Source organism: Amblyraja radiata, chromosome 2, assembly GCF_010909765.2.
Source record: "Amblyraja radiata isolate CabotCenter1 chromosome 2, sAmbRad1.1.pri, whole genome shotgun sequence".
NCBI lineage: Eukaryota > Metazoa > Chordata > Chondrichthyes > Rajiformes > Rajidae > Amblyraja > Amblyraja radiata.
In genome coordinates this window covers 143,173,133-143,189,969 of record NC_045957.1, presented here as the reverse complement: position 1 = coordinate 143,189,969, position 16,837 = coordinate 143,173,133, and the positions used below count along the sequence as shown (strand labels likewise).

The 16,837-nt window shown below is 43.2% G+C and overlaps 1 protein-coding gene across 2 annotated transcripts in view; it reads left to right on the top strand.

Moving 5' to 3' along the window:
• The first annotated feature begins 346 nt into the window (after window positions 1–346).
• LOC116969793 (tubulin polymerization promoting protein) overlaps window positions 347–16,837 on the top strand; it is a 58,394-nt gene continuing 41,903 nt past the window's right edge. For both annotated transcript variants that reach the window (XM_033016577.1, XM_033016584.1), the window contains exon 1: window positions 347–501. The gene's annotated coding sequence lies outside the window, so the exon portion shown is untranslated. The remainder of the gene's footprint in view (window positions 502–16,837) is intronic.

Here is a 16,837-nt window from a genome sequence, read left to right as displayed (position 1 = left end):
CCCCCTCCTTCTCTCCTTTCCCCCCTCTCCTCTCCCCCCCTCTCTCCCCCTCTCTCCCCCTCTCCCCCCTCTCCCCCCTCTCTCCCCTCTCTACCCCTCTACCCCTCTCCCCTCTCCCCCCCCTCCACCCTCCCCCTGTCACTCCGGGCAGCCCCCATGTAAGGGCAGTGACTTGTATCAATTGCCGGCGCGGATTGACGGCCGCCTCGACCAATGAGCGCCGGAGTTCCGGGAACAGGAGCCGAGGCTGCGGCCAATGGGAGGCGGCGGGGAGGCGAGCAGGGCCCGCCCCCTGGTGCTGGGACTCGCTACCAAAGATCATTGCTCGCTACTGCTACTGTCTGCCTGCCTGTCCCGGCCCCACTGTCTGTCTGCCTGTCCCGGCCCCACTGTCTGCCTGTCCCGGCCCCACTGTCTGCCTGTCTATCTACCCCGTCTGTACCGTCCCGCCGTCTGACTGTCTAACTGCCCAGTCCGCCAGGCGACGGCCACCGACCCGCTGTGAGTATCCTGTACATTTACACCCACCCAACATGCTTGTGTTTACTCGCCTCACACACTGTTTCCCCTTCGCTACTAATGTGGGTGTATTTGTCCTGAATGTTGCTGTACTTTTACTTCTTAACTCCCGGGTTAACATTTCGGGTTATTCAAGTACCGTTGTAGCACAAAGCAAAAGATCTAATATGAGGAGGCTGATTTTCAGTTTGGTTTAGTTTAGTTTAGTTTAGTTTGGTTTAGTTTAGAGATGCTTCTTAGCAAGAGGGTGTGCAATTAGATCCACGCTGGAGACAAGGGGTGTGGGTGGCTCGGATTGATTTCAGAATTGTGTGCTTTTTGGTTTCTGCAGTCTATTGCTAAAAGCATTTCTTGCTGTTTTACATGATACACAAATGTGAGTGTGGAACTACAGCGATGTAGTGTCACAGGTATAGTAGGGGAAACGTGAGCAAGTTCAACTACTGTTGCTTCCCGTACTTAAACATTGATCTGGGCCAATGCAATTGCTATGGACATAACATGTCTAGTCGGAGATCTGAAATATATTTTTTAAATGGTGAAAATACTCCTTAGTTCCCAACCAGAGAGCTGAACTACTATCTACCTCTTTGATGTCCCTCGGACTATCCTTAACCGGTCTTTGCTGGCTTTACCTTGCACTAAACGTTATTCCCTTATCATGGTTAATCATGGTATATCATCTATACACTGTAAATGGATTGATGTAATCATGTATTGTCTTTCCGCTGCAGAATGCAACAAAAATGCTTTTCACTGTACCTCGGTACACGTGACAATAAACAAAACTGAACTGAATCAGTTCAGAGAGCATCCTTATAATTTGAGCTGGTGACCTTTCGTATGAAAAGAGCAGCACTGGGTGATGTAAATCAGCACATGAAATAGTTAGTCGGGAATGGGAAGAATATTAATGGCTGCAAACACAAACTGCAGGAGGAACCCTGTGGGTCAGGCAGCATCTGTGGAAGATAATAGACAAGCAACATTTCGGGTCAGGACCCTGCAAGAAGTTGAAAAGTAACCATTCCATCCCTCACTACAGATGTTGCCTGACCTGCTAAGTTCCTCCAGCAGCTGTTTTTTCCCCTCAGGATTCCAGCACCTGCAGACTCCTGTCTCTTCGACATTGAAGAGGGTATTGGCTTTTGATCAGCCCCACCCTCCTCATTTTAACATTTGCAGGTGGATTTTGCATCAGGCCAATTTTTTTCTGTGGGTGAGAGATTCAAACATGAATCAACTTGCCCTCATTTTCACACACTCTACAAATTGTACAATAAAAGTAATGAGATGGAGAGGGGTTTTATCACCTTTTGTAAGTCAGATCATTACGACTTCCCTTTGAAGAGTGACTGCATGAATTGTAAAGCTTTCTCTCCCTCTTTAGTAAACATTTCATGGGCGTAGTAGAGAGATTGTCTCCATGTGGACGGAGTTCAGTGCAGTTTAGTTTATTGTCACGTGTACCGAGTGAAAGTGAAAGCTTTTGTTGCGTTCTATCCAGTCAGCAGAAAGACAATGCATGATTACAATCGAGCAATACAAGACTGAGGTGAGAAAACACTTTTTCACCCAGAGAGTTGTGAATTTATGGAATTCCCTGCCACAGAGGGCAATGGAGGCCAAATCACTGGATGGATTTAAGAGAGAGTTAGATAGAGCTCTAGGGGCTAGTGGAGTCAAGGGATATGGGGAGAAGGCAGGCACGGGTTATTGATAGGGGACGATCAACCATGATCACAATGAATGGTGGTGCTGGCTCGAAGGGCCGAATGGCCTCCTCCTGCACCTATTTCCTATCTTCTATGTTTCTATGAGCCATTTACAGTGTAAAATACATGACAAGGGAATAACATTTAGTGCAAGGTAAAGCCGGCAAAGTTCGATCAAGGATAGCCCAAGAGTGACCAAGGGTAGATAATAGTTCAGCATTGCTCTCTGGTTGTGGTAGGATGACTCAGTTCCCTGATAACAGCTGGGAAGAAACTGTCCTTGAATTTGGAGGTGTGGGTTATCACACTTCTATACTTTCTGCCTGATGGGAGTGAGGAGTCGATTTTATCAAGAAGGCTACTCTCAATAAACATGTTTTCAGGCAAAGTGTTGGTTATTTAAAACGGTTTCCCTGAAAGCTCTGGCTGTTGTGGGTCAAATGAGATTTTCAGGTTTAATGTTGGCGAAAAATTTTGTTCGACAGAATATATTAAGGTACATGGATGTAAGTGGATAAATCGCATTGAGTCATGCTTCAACGAGGTCCATTGAAATGATGAAAATGGCTTAATAAGCTGAATTTACCACTCCCTATCCCACAATCCTATTAATTGCCTTAATTAGGAAGGGAGTGAGTCTGATAAATTACTCAAAATAATTCCCAGGTGGAACAAAAACTATATTGGCAAATCATTTGGTATGTGCATTGTGCGAGGACATGTTCTCTGATGTGATTCTCAAAGACCTTATTTTAATTTTGGATGGATTGGGACAATCAGATTGGATCTAATAGCTCTGACTTTTGTAAGATGGAGCTGCAGCAACTGATAACTATTGCAGCATTGTACTGCTCAGTTCTTTCTTTCTTGCTTTCGTGTCTTCCCTATTGCTCATCATACTTAGTTTAGAGATACTGCGTGGAATTGAACTTGTCCAAGTTCATCTTGTCCGTAGATAGACACAAGTAGCTGGAGTAACTCAGCGGGACATGCAGCATCCCTGGAGAGAAGGAATGGGTGATGTTTCGGGTCGAGACCCTTCTCCATCTTGTCTGAGACCCTTCTTCATCTTGTCCATAATGGCCAATTTGAGCTCACTTGACAATATTGCCACTAAACTGCAGATTATCCAGCTTCCACAGATTGCCTCCACATTGGTTCCCTGTTTTCAGCTACTATCAACTTTATGTCAAGTGAGTTTATTGTCATGTGTCCCTGATAGGACTTCCTTGATGGAGCACCACTGGTTCTGTTACCAGCCCTGATTTGTTCTGGCCTTTTCTCACCTGCAGTTTATTTCCCCCCTCCCCCCCACCTCTACTTTTAGGCTGAAGAAGCATTCTGACCCAAAACGTCACCTATTCTTTTACTTCAGAGATGCTGCCTGACCCGCTGAGTTACTCCACCAGTTTGTGTCTATCTTTGGTATAAAACCACCATCAGCATTTCCTTCCTACAAACTTCATCTCCAATATCCTTTTCTTCAAAGTATAGTTGCCCACCAAATCCATAATCCCAAGACCGTCTCTGGGACATTGCCCACCTGGACAAAGCTATACCTAAATTCAAATTATTAATTTCTTGCCTGTACAGATAGTCATTTAATCACCTCTAGTGGCTTCTTATCTTGCTCAGTTTCCTCGGTGGCCAATAGTTCCCACTTGTTTTTTTGCTTCACATCCTTACCTTGGCTGATATTATTGCAAAATCAGAATCCCGGATTCTAGGTGTGAGCAGAGCACACCCACATTAGCTCACCACTCGACCTTTCCACCATCCTGTGCTCCGAAGTCCCAATTCTTTGTGATCTGGCATTAAACAGACAACATTTCCTCCCACCATGTTTTCAATCCCAGCTCAATGTTTGTTCACCAGCTATACATCTGCCCTGTATGAGACTGATTCAATCCAATGCAAGACTAGTATTTTACACTGAGCTTCCTCCTTGGGATTGCCAGCCAAGAAATCCCCACATTGGGTCATCTGCTGCTGAAATCTTTGACCATCATTGCAATAGTAAAACTTATTTTAATCAGAACTGCTGTCAGTTTCATAATTTAAGATCCCTGTTTTCATGTTTCCTATCCAACATTGGATATAGGAATACAACACAAGGTTTAAAGTCATCACCCTTGTTTACAAATTATTCATGTATTTGTTCCTCCCTTTAAACAATAAGACTTAATGACCTTTGCTTTTCATCATTCAACCCCCTGCATAGAAACATAGAAAATAGGTGCAGGAGTAGGCCATTCGGCCCTTCGAGCCTGCACCACCATTCAATATGATCAACTCAGTATCCTGTACCTGCCTTCTCTCCATACCCCGTGATCCCTTTTGCCACAAGGGCCACATCTAACTCCCTCTTAAATATAGCCAATGAACTGGCCTCAACTACCTTCTGTGGCAGAGAGTTCCAGAGATTCACCACTCTCTGTGTGAAAAAAGTTTTTCTCATCTCGGTCCTAAAGGATTTCCCCCTTATCCTTAAACTGTGACCCCTTGTTCTGGACTTCCCCAACATCGGGAACAATCTTCCTGCATCTAGCCTGTCCAACCCCTTAAGAATTTTGTATTTTCTATAAGATACCCCCTCAATCTTCTAAAATCTAGCGAGTACAAGCCGAGTCTATCCAGTCTTTCTTCATATGAAAGTCCTGACATCCCAGGAATTCTACCTCCTGCAGACCCCTTATCTGCAGCCATTTATGTTGTGTCAGCAGATTTGGCTCCAATTTATTGAATTCTCTCTCAAAACCCACCCACCTCCCTTTCCTGCTGCTTCTTATAACCTATCCATTTAGATTTCCTTTTTTAAAGACCTAATTTTACATGGTATTTGTAAAGTTCTGTTTTGGGTGCCAGCATAGTCTGGGTTAAAGGCAACAACATTAACCAAATTATCCCCCTGTATCCTGAAGATCTTGTGGCGAGAAGAATTAACTGCTCACTTGTTCCACTATTGATTAATTAATTCCTTGTGACCTATTTAAATATCACAGAGCACTGCATTAAAATGTGAGGAAGATTGTGACATTTACAACTGAAGTACTTTATACCCAATTAAAAGTTTTGAAAAGTAGGAGATGTACCCCAGCAATTTGTGCATTCTATTGAAAGATAAGCTGGTATATGACGATATGGGATAAATATTAGCATTGATTTGGGGAAATACTTCCTCACATTTTAATGCAGTGCTCTGTGATAGTGTCCTAAGAGGTTGTTGGTGCAACAATTTAATATCTCATATAATGTCAATGCAAACTGGCAGCTTAAGATTGTGACTTGGAATCAAACCCATGACTTTCCCAGGCTGTGCGGTCAGTTTTACCGATGAAGAAGGGCAACAAAGTGGTTAACACAAAAATAGTGTAACCTGTATTGATGCCACGTGAGTGAAGTTTAAAAACATCAAGTGCAATCTTTGACATTTCTTTCAGTTAAAATTCTTTGTCTATGTTTTCAATGGGAGACACTGGCAGGTTCAGGAACAGCTACTTCCTTACAAGTATCAGTCTCTTTGTATTAATATTGGTATTAGTTTACTGTTGTCACGTGTACTGAGAAACAATGTCGAGCTTTGTTTGTGTGCTATCCAAATAAACCAGGTCATACTGGACGCGAGTACGATCAAGCCATGGACAAGTACAACAGGTAGTGCAAAGAAAACAATACCAGAGTGTAGAATGGTCTAATAGGAATTATAGAGTTATTGCAGGGAAGAACTACACTTGTGCTTATGGGAGAACTATTCAGTAGTCCAATAACTGCCGGGAAGAAGCTGTTCTGGAATCTGGTGATAAGCGTTTCATGCCTTTGTATCTTCTGCCTGTTGGGAGATGGAAGAGGAGGATATGATCGGGGTGAAAGTGGTCCTTGACTATGTTGGCTGCTTTCCCTCGGCAGCGTGAAACGTAGATGGAGTCGATAGTGGTGAGGCTGGTCTGTATGGCATCGGGTGGCACCGCGAGCAGCAGCCTCGCCAGCAGCGTGCTCGACCTTTTGACTTTATTTGTTTTTTAGTGAGTCTAAATGTATGTTTTAGTGTGGGGGGGAATAGGGGGAAACTGTATCCAGTCACTTACCTCGACGGAGATGCGACTTTTCTCTTTGTCGCATCTTCGCCCCCCACGCGGCCTAACAACTGGATTGGTGCGGCCTTTCTCGAGAGACTGGCCCAGAGCTTCAGCAGCAGGCACGGCGTGGTCTTTAACATCGTGGAGCGGGGCGCTCCCTTGCCGGGGATCGCCAGAAGAAGTACTCCGACCGCCAGCCTGTGGACTATAACATCGTGAAGCCGTGGTCTGCGGAGCTTCTAGCCGTGGGTGTGGCGTGGTTTTTCCATCGCGGAGCCTGGGATCCCTTGCCGGGGATCGCCAGAAGATGTGCGCCAGCCCACAGCCTATAACATCGTGAAGCCACGGTCTCCGGTAAGAAAGGGGCCGATTCGGGAACTCCAAGCACGGATTGTGTGTTCCGATCCATCCCGACGTCGGAGTTTCGATCATCCCGACGAGAGGGCTTGTACATCGGGCCGTCCGTAGCGGCGACTACGGAGGGTTCATGACCCTGACCACGGTGAACAAAGGAGGAAGATTGACTGAACATTATTTCCTTCCATCACAGTGAAGAATATTGATTCCACTGTGGTGGATGTTTATGTTAAATTCTATTATGTATTGTGTTCTTTTTGACTCAAATTTCACTGTACCTTAATTGGTGCATGTGACAAATAAATGTGAACTTGAACTTGAACTATGATGGACTGAGCCATGTGCACAACTGCAATTTCTTGCAGTCATTTGCCTAACCAAGTTATGATAGGTTGCTTTCTTTGGAGAATGCTTTTTTTAAACCAATCTGCACAATCCTAATCCCACCTCAAAAATGGAACACTATGGTTATCTTTCGGGAGAAATCTTAGGTGAAGGAGGGTTCCAAGCCGAAACGTCGCTTATTCCTTTTCTCCAGAGATGCTGCTTGACCCACTGAGTTACCAGCATTGTGTATCTATCTTTGGTATAAACCAGCATCTGCAGTTCCTTCCTACACTCGGGTCCACCCCTTGCACTACTGTCAGCTTTTTTTCTGATTATGCTTTTGCATTTAGTCTTGTTTATTTTTGCACAGGTCTATGAGAAATGTGTAGTTTATGTCGAATTAATGTCTGAGTTGCCCATGTTGCTGCTGCAAGCAGATTTTTCATAGTACCTGTATATCCCTGCACTTGTGCATATGACAATCAACCCGACGACTTCATAAAAGTATCATGGTGTCATTTAAATTGCTTTCTCGTGTCAACATTTAGTTTCTCGAATGGTGTTCTGTGGAGCATATTAGTGGTGTGTTGGTTTCTACCAAGTGGTCCACACCTTTGTCAAAGGGATCAGCTTTACTGGTGCCATAATGATGTGCAATATTACACTGGTTACATAAAATGACTGTGTTCATTTTCTGCCCTCCCATTTTTCATTTGAAGGGCCTATGTTTATCAAAGCTGCTTATGGATTATTTGTGATTTTAAGCAACATGAAGGCTGTGTTCAACAGGGGGTGGAGTTTGTTTTATTAAAGAATCGGAATCTGAGGAATCTGAGGAAAGACATTGTTGCCATAGAGGGAGTACAGAGAAGGTTCACCAGACTGATTCCTGGGATGTCAGGACTTTCATATGAAGAAAGACTGGATAGACTCGGCTTATACTCGCTAGAATTTAGAAGATTGAGGGGGAATCTTATAGAAACGTACAAAATTCTTAAGGGGTTGGACAGGCTAGATGCAGGAAGATTGTTCCCGATGTTGGGGAAGTCCAGAACAAGGGGTCACAGTTTAAGGATAAGGGGGAAATCCTTTAGGACCGAGATGAGAAAATCATTTTTCACACAGAGAGTGGTGAATCTGTGGAATTCTCTGCCACAGAAGGTAGTTGAGGCCAGTTCATTGGCTATATTTAAGAGGGAGTTAGATGTGTCCCTTGTGGCTAAAATGATCGGGGGTATGGAGAGAAGGCAGGTACAGGATACTGAGTTGGATGATCAGCCATGATCATATTGAATGGTGGTGCAGGCTCGAAGGGCCGAATGGCCTACTCCTGCACCTATTTTCTATGTTTTCTATGTTTCTATGTGATATTTTGGCACACCTATTCGGACGTTATATAAAACAAGTTATTTTGAATGGCGAAAGCTGAAGTAGAAAGATTTGTATAGGAGTTGTAACAAGTCTACCATGTTTGTGTAAAAAAAAAGTCATGGTCTACTGATAAAGACACAAATTGCTGGAGCAACTCAGCCGGTCAGGAAGCTTCTCTGGAAAACACAGATAGGTGTTATGAAAATGTACCTATCCATGTTCTCCAGAGATGCTGCCTGACTGGCTGAGTTACTCTAGCACTTTGAGTCTTATTTTAAAAACTGGTATCTGCTGTCCTTTCTATCCACACAGCACACTGGTAGACATTTTGTGTACATAATGGTACTAAATGTGTGCATCATTGAGTCATTGAATCATAAAGTTATACAGCAGGGAAACAGACCCTTCGGCCCACATTGTCAATGCCGACCATGTTGTCATTTTGGACTAGTCCTGTGTTTGTCCCACATCCCACCTGTTTTTATTTCCCTCTCTTGCAACAGCTGTGGAAGATACCATGGTCCAGAAATTCAATTATGGTTTGCAATCATTTGATGGCCCTTCATTGAGATGATGGATTTATGATATTGAATTTCAAAATGTGTAGTTGACACTTCAACACATGATGGCATTTCCACATATGCGATGTATGCCTGCTTGTCACTTTAACAAAATTCATTAATGGTCACATACAGATTGCTTGTGCCAAAGCTGGCCTTTACATAGGATATGAGGCTTCCCCCAGCAATACAAAGAGACCAATCTCAGCATGGTCCACACAATGAAATCCAGCACTGGGAACGAGCTGCATACGCGTATATTTGTTCCAGTGCAACACCTTGGGCATGGAGGATAGACACAAAATGCTGGAGTAACTCAATGGGACAGGGAGCATCTCTGGAAAGAAGGAATGGGTGACGTTTTGGGTCAAGACCCTTCTTCCGACCCTCGAACTGAAACATCGCCCATTCTTTCTCTCCAGAGTTGCTGCCTGATTCGCTGAGTTACTCCAGCATTTCAAGATTCAAGATTCAATTTAATTGTCACGTACCAATTAAGGTACAGTGAAGCTTGAGTTACCATACAGCCATACTAAGTAAAAAGCAAAAATACACACGGCACATAAAATAGAGTTTAACATAAACATCCACCACAGTGGAATCAACATTCCTCACTGTGATGGAAGGCAATAAAGTTCAGTCATCTTCCTCCTTTGTTCACCTGTGGTCGGGGCCTTTGAACGGGGCCGTTGCCGACAGTCCGCTGTTCAAGCCCTCTCGTCGGGATGATCGAAACTCCGGCGTCGGGACAGATCGGAACACTCCGCGGCATGGAGCTCTCGAGTTGGCCGCTGCGTCATGGCGTTATAGTCTATAGGCCCCATGGACGGAGCTCCAACACTGGCGATCCTCGGCAAAAGATCCCAGGCTCCGCACCGCACCCGCGACTTGAAGCTCCAGGAAAGGCCGCACGACTCCACGTTGAAGAAAGCGGGGGGGAGGGGGGGACGGAGATGCAACACGGAGAAATATCGCATCTCCATCGAGGTAAATGACTGGATTTCCCTCGATTCCCCCCCCCCCCCTCCCCCAACATGAAAGAGACATTAAAACAAACATTCAAGACATACTTAAAATAATAAAAAAACAGAGAAGGGCCAAGACAGACTGTTGGCGAGGCAGTCATTTTGGGCGCCACCTGGTGGACACAAAGATTTTGTGTCTATCTTTGGTGTAAACCAGCATCTGCAGTTCCTCCCTAAACACTTTGAGCACCATGAACAATGTAACTCTGCAGCAATTTTGAGCTTGCAAAATTCTGCATTAGCTCTCCATATTTATATATGACACTGAAGGACATCAGTTAGCCCATCAAGTCAATGCCAGCTCTCAGATAAATGTCATCCCCCTCATCCCTAATTTTCCGTGTGACATTTTCTTGTCATGTTCCCTCATATTCCATCAATCATCTGCATACTAGAGGCCAATATATTGAAGCCAAATATCCTGGCAACCCACGTTTTTGAGTTTACCATACATAAAACAAATAATGTATCTTTCCAGGTGTGAAAAATATCTAAGGGTTTCGGCCCGAAACGTTGCCCATTTCCTTCGCTCCATAGATGCTGCTGCACCCGCTGAGTTTCTCCAGCATTTTTGTGTACCATCAAAAATATCTAGTCTCATTTCAACAGAAGACAACGCTATTAGGTCCAAATCAATCAATTCTATTTTCCCAGTTCAAATTTTGAAGCCTCAAACAACTTCATTGGCTTCCCATTTCCCACCGGATCACCTACAAAATCCTGATCCTCACCTACAAAGCCCTCCACCATCTGGCCCCCCCATATCTCATTGACCTCCTCTCCCCCTACCAACCCTCACGGTCCCTCAGATCCACATCAGCCGGTCTCCTCTCCATCCACAAGTCCAACCTCCGCAGTTTTGGGGACAGAGCCTTCTCCAGGGCAGCTCCCAGGGTCTGGAACTCCCTCCCCCAACTGATCCGCAATTCCGTGTCCCTCACCATCTTCCAGTCCCGCCTCAAGACCCATCTCTTCACCTCTGTCTATCCTTAGCTCCACGTCCCCCTCCCTTTTCATCTGTGCATTAATTGCCTCATACTGTGTTTTGTATTGAATTCTGTCTTTACTTTGTGTACTAGTCATGTCTCTACTATTTATTTCATTCCCTTTACATGTTTTTCCTCTACATGCTCAATTTTTGTAAGGTGTCCTTGAGACTCTTGAAAGGCACCCATAAATAAAAGTTGTTATTATTATTATTAATGTATGATAAACATAAACATTTTGTATTATTTTATTGGAAGAAAAGGTGTTTCACCTGAATATTATTGGTATGGAATAATGTATAAATGTATGATGGCACAGGCAAGGTGGTTAAGAATTTTGTTGAATACTGTAAATATGAAAATATTTTTCAGCACATTTAATTGCACCTACCCTGAACTGTGTGTATTATTGCCAGTCAGTTTTTCACGTTATTCCCTTTATCATGTATCTGTACACTGCAAATGGCTCGATTTTAATCATCTATTGTCTTTCCGCTGACTGGTTAGCATGCAACAAAAGCTGTTCATTGTACACTGACAAGAAACTGAACACAAACACAGCCAAAGATAATGCTTGTTTAAGCAAGAGAAGCATGACGTTAACATGAGGTTGTGGCATTTTCACTGCTGTGACTTGCTGCAATACAATGGAAAACATATTTAATTATACAACAGTAATTTATTGTAGAAATGTACAGTTTCCACTATGCATTTAATATGTGGAACTGAGAAATGGGAAAGGGGTAGGGGTAAGGGGTAGAAACACTTATAGGGGTGTATTATAGACCGCCAAATGGGGAGCGAGAATTGGAAGAGCAAATATGTAAGGAGATTGCAGATATTAGTAGTAAGCACAAGGTAGTGATTGTGGGAGATTTCAATTTTCCACACATAGACTGGGAAACACATTCTGTAAATGGGCTGGATGGGTTGGAGTTTGTAAAATGTGTGCAGGATAGTTTTTTGCAGCAATACATAGAAGTACCTACTAGAGAAGGGGCGGTGCTGGACCTCCTGTTAGGAAATGAGACGGGTCAGGTGGCAGAGGTATGCGTTGGGGAACAGTTCGGGACCAGTGATCACAATACCATTAGTTTCAATATAATTATGGAGAGGGTCAGAACTGGACCTAGGGTTGAGATTTTTGATTGGAGAAAGGCTAACTTTGAGGAGATGCGAAAGGATTTAAAAGGAGTAAATTGGAACAGTTTGTTTTATGGGAAAGATGTGGAAGAGAAATGAAAGACATTTAAAGGTGAAATTTTAAGAGTACAGAATCTTTATGTCCCTGTTCGGTTGAAAGGAAATAGTAAAAATTGGAAAGAGCCATGGTTTTCAAGGGAAATTGGACACTTGGTTCTGAAAAAGAGAGAGATCTACATTAATTATAGGCAGCATGGAGTAAATGAGGTGCTTGAGGAGTATAAAGAATGTAAAAAGAATCTTAAGAAAGAAATTAGAAAAGCTAAAAGAAGATATGAGGTTGCTTTGGGAAGTAAGGTGAAAGTAAACCCAAAGGGTTTCTACAGCTATATTAATAGCAAAAGGATAACGAGGGATAAAATTGGTCCATTAGAGAGTCAGAGTGGACAGCTATCTGCAGAGCCAAAAGAGATGGGGGAGATATTGAACAATTTATTTTCTTCGGTATTCACCAAGGAGAAGGATATTGAATTATGTGAGGTAAGGGAAACAAGTAGAGTAGTTATGGAAACTATGAGATTCAAAGAAGAGGAAGTACTGACACTTTTGAGAAATATAAAAGTGGTTAATTCTCCAGGTCCGGACAGGATATTCCCTAGGACATTGAGGGAAGTTAGTGTAGAAATAGCAGGGGCTATGACAGAAATATTTCAAATGTCATTAGAAACGGGAATAGTGCCGGAGGATTGGCGTACTGCGCATGTTGTTCCATTGTTTAAAAAGGGGTCTAAGAGTAAACCTAGCAATTATGGACCTGTTAGTTTGACGTCAGTGGTGGGCAAATTAATGGAAAGGATACTTAGAGATAATATATATAAGCATCTGGATAAACAGGGTCTGATTAGGAACAATCAACATGGATTTGTGCCTGGAAGGTCATGTTTGACTAATCTTCTTGAATTTTTTGAAGAGGTTACTCGGGAAATTGATGAGGGTAAAGCAGTGGATGTTGTATATATGGACTTCAGTAAGGCCTTTGACAAGGTTCCTCACGGAAGGTTGGTTAAGAAGGTTCAATTGTTGGGTATTAATGGTGGAGTAGCAAGATGGATTCAACAGTGGCTGAATGGGAGATGCCAGAGAGTAATGGTGGATGGTTGTTTGTCAGGTTGGAGGCCAGTGACTAGTGGGGTGCCACAGGGATCTGTGTTGGGTCCACTGTTGTTTGTCATGTACATCAATGATCTGGATGATGGTGTGGTAAATTGGATTAGTAAGTATGCAGATGATACTAAGATAGGTGGGGTTGTGGATAATGAAATAGATTTTCAAAGTCTACAGAGAGATTTATGCCAGTTGGAAGAGTGGGCTGAAAGATGGCAGATGGAGTTTAATGCTGATAAGTGTGAGGTGCTACATCTTGGCAGGACAAATCAAAATAGGACGTACATGGTAAATGGTAGGGAATTGAAGAATGCAGGTGAACAGAGGGATCTGGGAATAACTGTGCACAGTTCCCTGAAAGTGGAATCTCATGTAGATAGGGTGGTAAAGAAAGCTTTTGGTGTGCTGGCCTTTATAAATCAGAGCATTGAGTATAGAAGTTGGGATGTAATGTTAAAATTGTACAAGGCATTGGTGAGGCCAATTCTGGAGTATGGAGTACAATTTTGGTCGCCTAATTATAGGAAGGATGTCAACAAAATAGAGAGAGTACAGAGGAGATTTACTAGAATGTTGCCTGGGTTTCAGCAACTAAGTTACAGAGAAAGGTTGAACAAGTTAGGGCTTTATTCTTTGGAGCGCAGAAGGTTAAGGGGGGACTTGATAGAGGTCTTTAAAATGATGAGAGGGATAGACAGAGTTGACGTGGATAAGCTTTTCCCACTGAGAGTAGGGAAGATTCAAACAAGGGGACATGACTTGAGAATTAAGGGACAGAAGTTTAGGGGTAACATGAGGGGGAACTTCTTTACTCAGAGAGTGGTGGCTGTGTGGAATGAGCTTCCAGTGAAGGTGGTGGAGGCAGGTTCGTTTTTATCATTTAAAAATAAATTGGATAGTTATATGGACGGGAAAGGAATGGAGGGTTATGGTCTGAGCGCAGGTATATGGGACTAGGGGAGAATACGTGTTCGGCACGGACTAGAAGGGTCGAGATGGCCTGTTTCCGTGCTGTAATTGTTATATGGTTATATTTAAACATGATTTAATTCAATGAATAGTTAGCCCTGTTTCTTGGCAGGGCCTGCTGTGAGGTATCATGTATATCTTTAGAACAAAACATATTTTAATTTGAGACTATACAGTTCTTTCTCAAAGTCCTGTCCCACTGTATGAGTTCATTCAAAGAGTTCTCCCGAGTTTGCCCTGATTCGAACTCGGAGATTTATGGTAATGGCCACTAGTCGGTACTTGGGGCTCTCGTTGACATTTTTCAACATGTTGAAAAATCTTCACGAGTCTTCCCATGCTTACCTGCCGTTAGCAAGTTTTCCCGAGTACCTGCCGTTAGCGTTACGAGCCGCTATGAGACGTCCTCGAGCTCCGACGTACCCGCTACGTTCATTCTCCGTGCTTACCACGAGTTTGACTTTTTTTTTAAACTCTGGAGAGCTCTTGAATGAGCTCGTACAGTGGGACAGGGCCACTTACTGGATTACTTTCCTCACATTGACATCCAGGCAGTCCGTTGTGATAAAGGAATCGTTGTTGAAACTGAGAACAGGACAGTCATTGACGTGTGGATATCAGGGGTACAAAGGCAAGGCCTCTGCTGAGGACTGACTTCTGCATCAGACTGAGGGGAGAGTTTATTTCATTGGGAAAACAAGGCTGAGAAATCACTTCTGAGCAAGTTTACATTCGGAATCTTGGCATGCTAGATTCTAGAAAGATCAGGTCGACATACAGGTTTGCAACAGGTGGAAGAGTCTAGAAGTACACGTGTAGAAACAAGGAACTGCAGATGCTGTTTTACAAAAGAAAAGACACAAAGTGCTGGAGTAACTCAGCGGGTTGGACAGCATCCCAAGACGACATTGAAAGGTGACATTTTGTGTCGACACCCTTCTTTAGACTGATTGTAGAGGAGTGGGAAAGACCACTCGAAGTGTGGTGGATAAGTCCATGCTATTTCGTTTTAGTTTTAGATATACAGCATGAAAACAGACACTTCGGCCCACTGAGTCAGTGCCGAACATCAATCAGCCATACACATGTTTTATCCTACACCCTAGGGACAATTTACAGAAGCCAATTAAACTACAAACCTACACGACTTTGGAATGTGGGAGGAAACTGGAGCACCCAGAGAAAACCTACGCGATCACAGAGTGAACATACAAACTCCGTACAGAAAACACCCATAGTCAGGATCGAACCTGTGTCTCTGGCTCTGTAAAGCATTAACTCACCCGCTGTGCCACAGTGCCGCCCAGTTCCGTTTAGTTAGGTCTGAATTATTATGTTTTAATTGCCCAAAACGTGTATAAAATGAATAAAAATGATGCGTTTAATAAGCTAGTCTCAGCAACAACCAAAATATTATCCAAACAAAAGTTTTAAGAATCAGCGCTTACTTTAGAAAACAGAAGCAATGATAGAATGAAGTGATTAAAAGCTATTCGATGAGATTAACTTGAGTCGATAACAAGAGGGCATAGTTATAGTGCCCTCCATAATGTTTGGGACAAAGACCCATCATTTCTTTATTTACTTCTGTGCTCCACAATTTGAGATTTGTAATATAAAAAAATCACATGTGGTTAAAGTGCACATTGTCAGATTTTAATAAAGGTAATGTTTTTTCCACCATGTAGAAATTACAGCAGTCCCCCCATTTCAGGGCACCATAATGTTTGGGACACAGCCTTGTCATGTAAATGAAAGTAGTCATGTTTAGTATTTTGTTGCATATTTTTTGCATGCAATGACTGCTTGAAATCTGTGATTCATGGACATCACCAGTTGCTGGATGTTTTCTCCGGTGATGCTCTGCCAGGCCTGTATTGCAGCCATCTTTAGCTTATGCTTGTTTTGGGGGCTGGTCCCCTTCAGTTTTCCCTTCAGTATCTAAAAGACATGCTCAATTGGGTTCAGATCAGGTGATTGACTTGGCCACTCAAGAATTGACAATTTTTTAGCTTTGAAAAAAACTGTTACTTTAGCAGTATGTTTGGGATCATTGTCTTGCTGTAGAATGAACTGCTGGCCAATGTTTTAAGGCATTTGTTTGAACTTGAACAGATAGGATGTGTCTATACACTTCAGAATTCATTATGCTACTACCATCAGCAGTTGTATCATCAATGAAGATGTGAGCCAGTACATTCAGCAGGCACACATGCCCAGGCGATAACACCCCCACCACTGTGTTTCACAGATGAGGTGGTATGTTTTGGATCTTGGGCAGTTTCTTCTTGCGATTAGTAAGCTCACCAGTGCTCTCTTTCTTCTTAATGATGTTCCAAACAGTTGATTTTGGTAAGCCTAAGGTTTGGCAGATGTCTCGAACAGTTTTATTCTTGTTTTTCAGTCTCATAATGGCTTATTTGACTTTCATTAGCACAACTTTGGCCCTCATGTTGATGAACAGCAATAAAAGTTTCCAAAGGTGATGGAAAGACTAGGTACTGCGAGCTCTCTTATACCTGCATTAAGGAGGCAATTAAACACACCTGCGCAATTACAAACATCTGTGAAGCCATGTGTCCCAAACATTATGGTGCCCTGAAATGGGGGGGGGGGGGGGGGGGG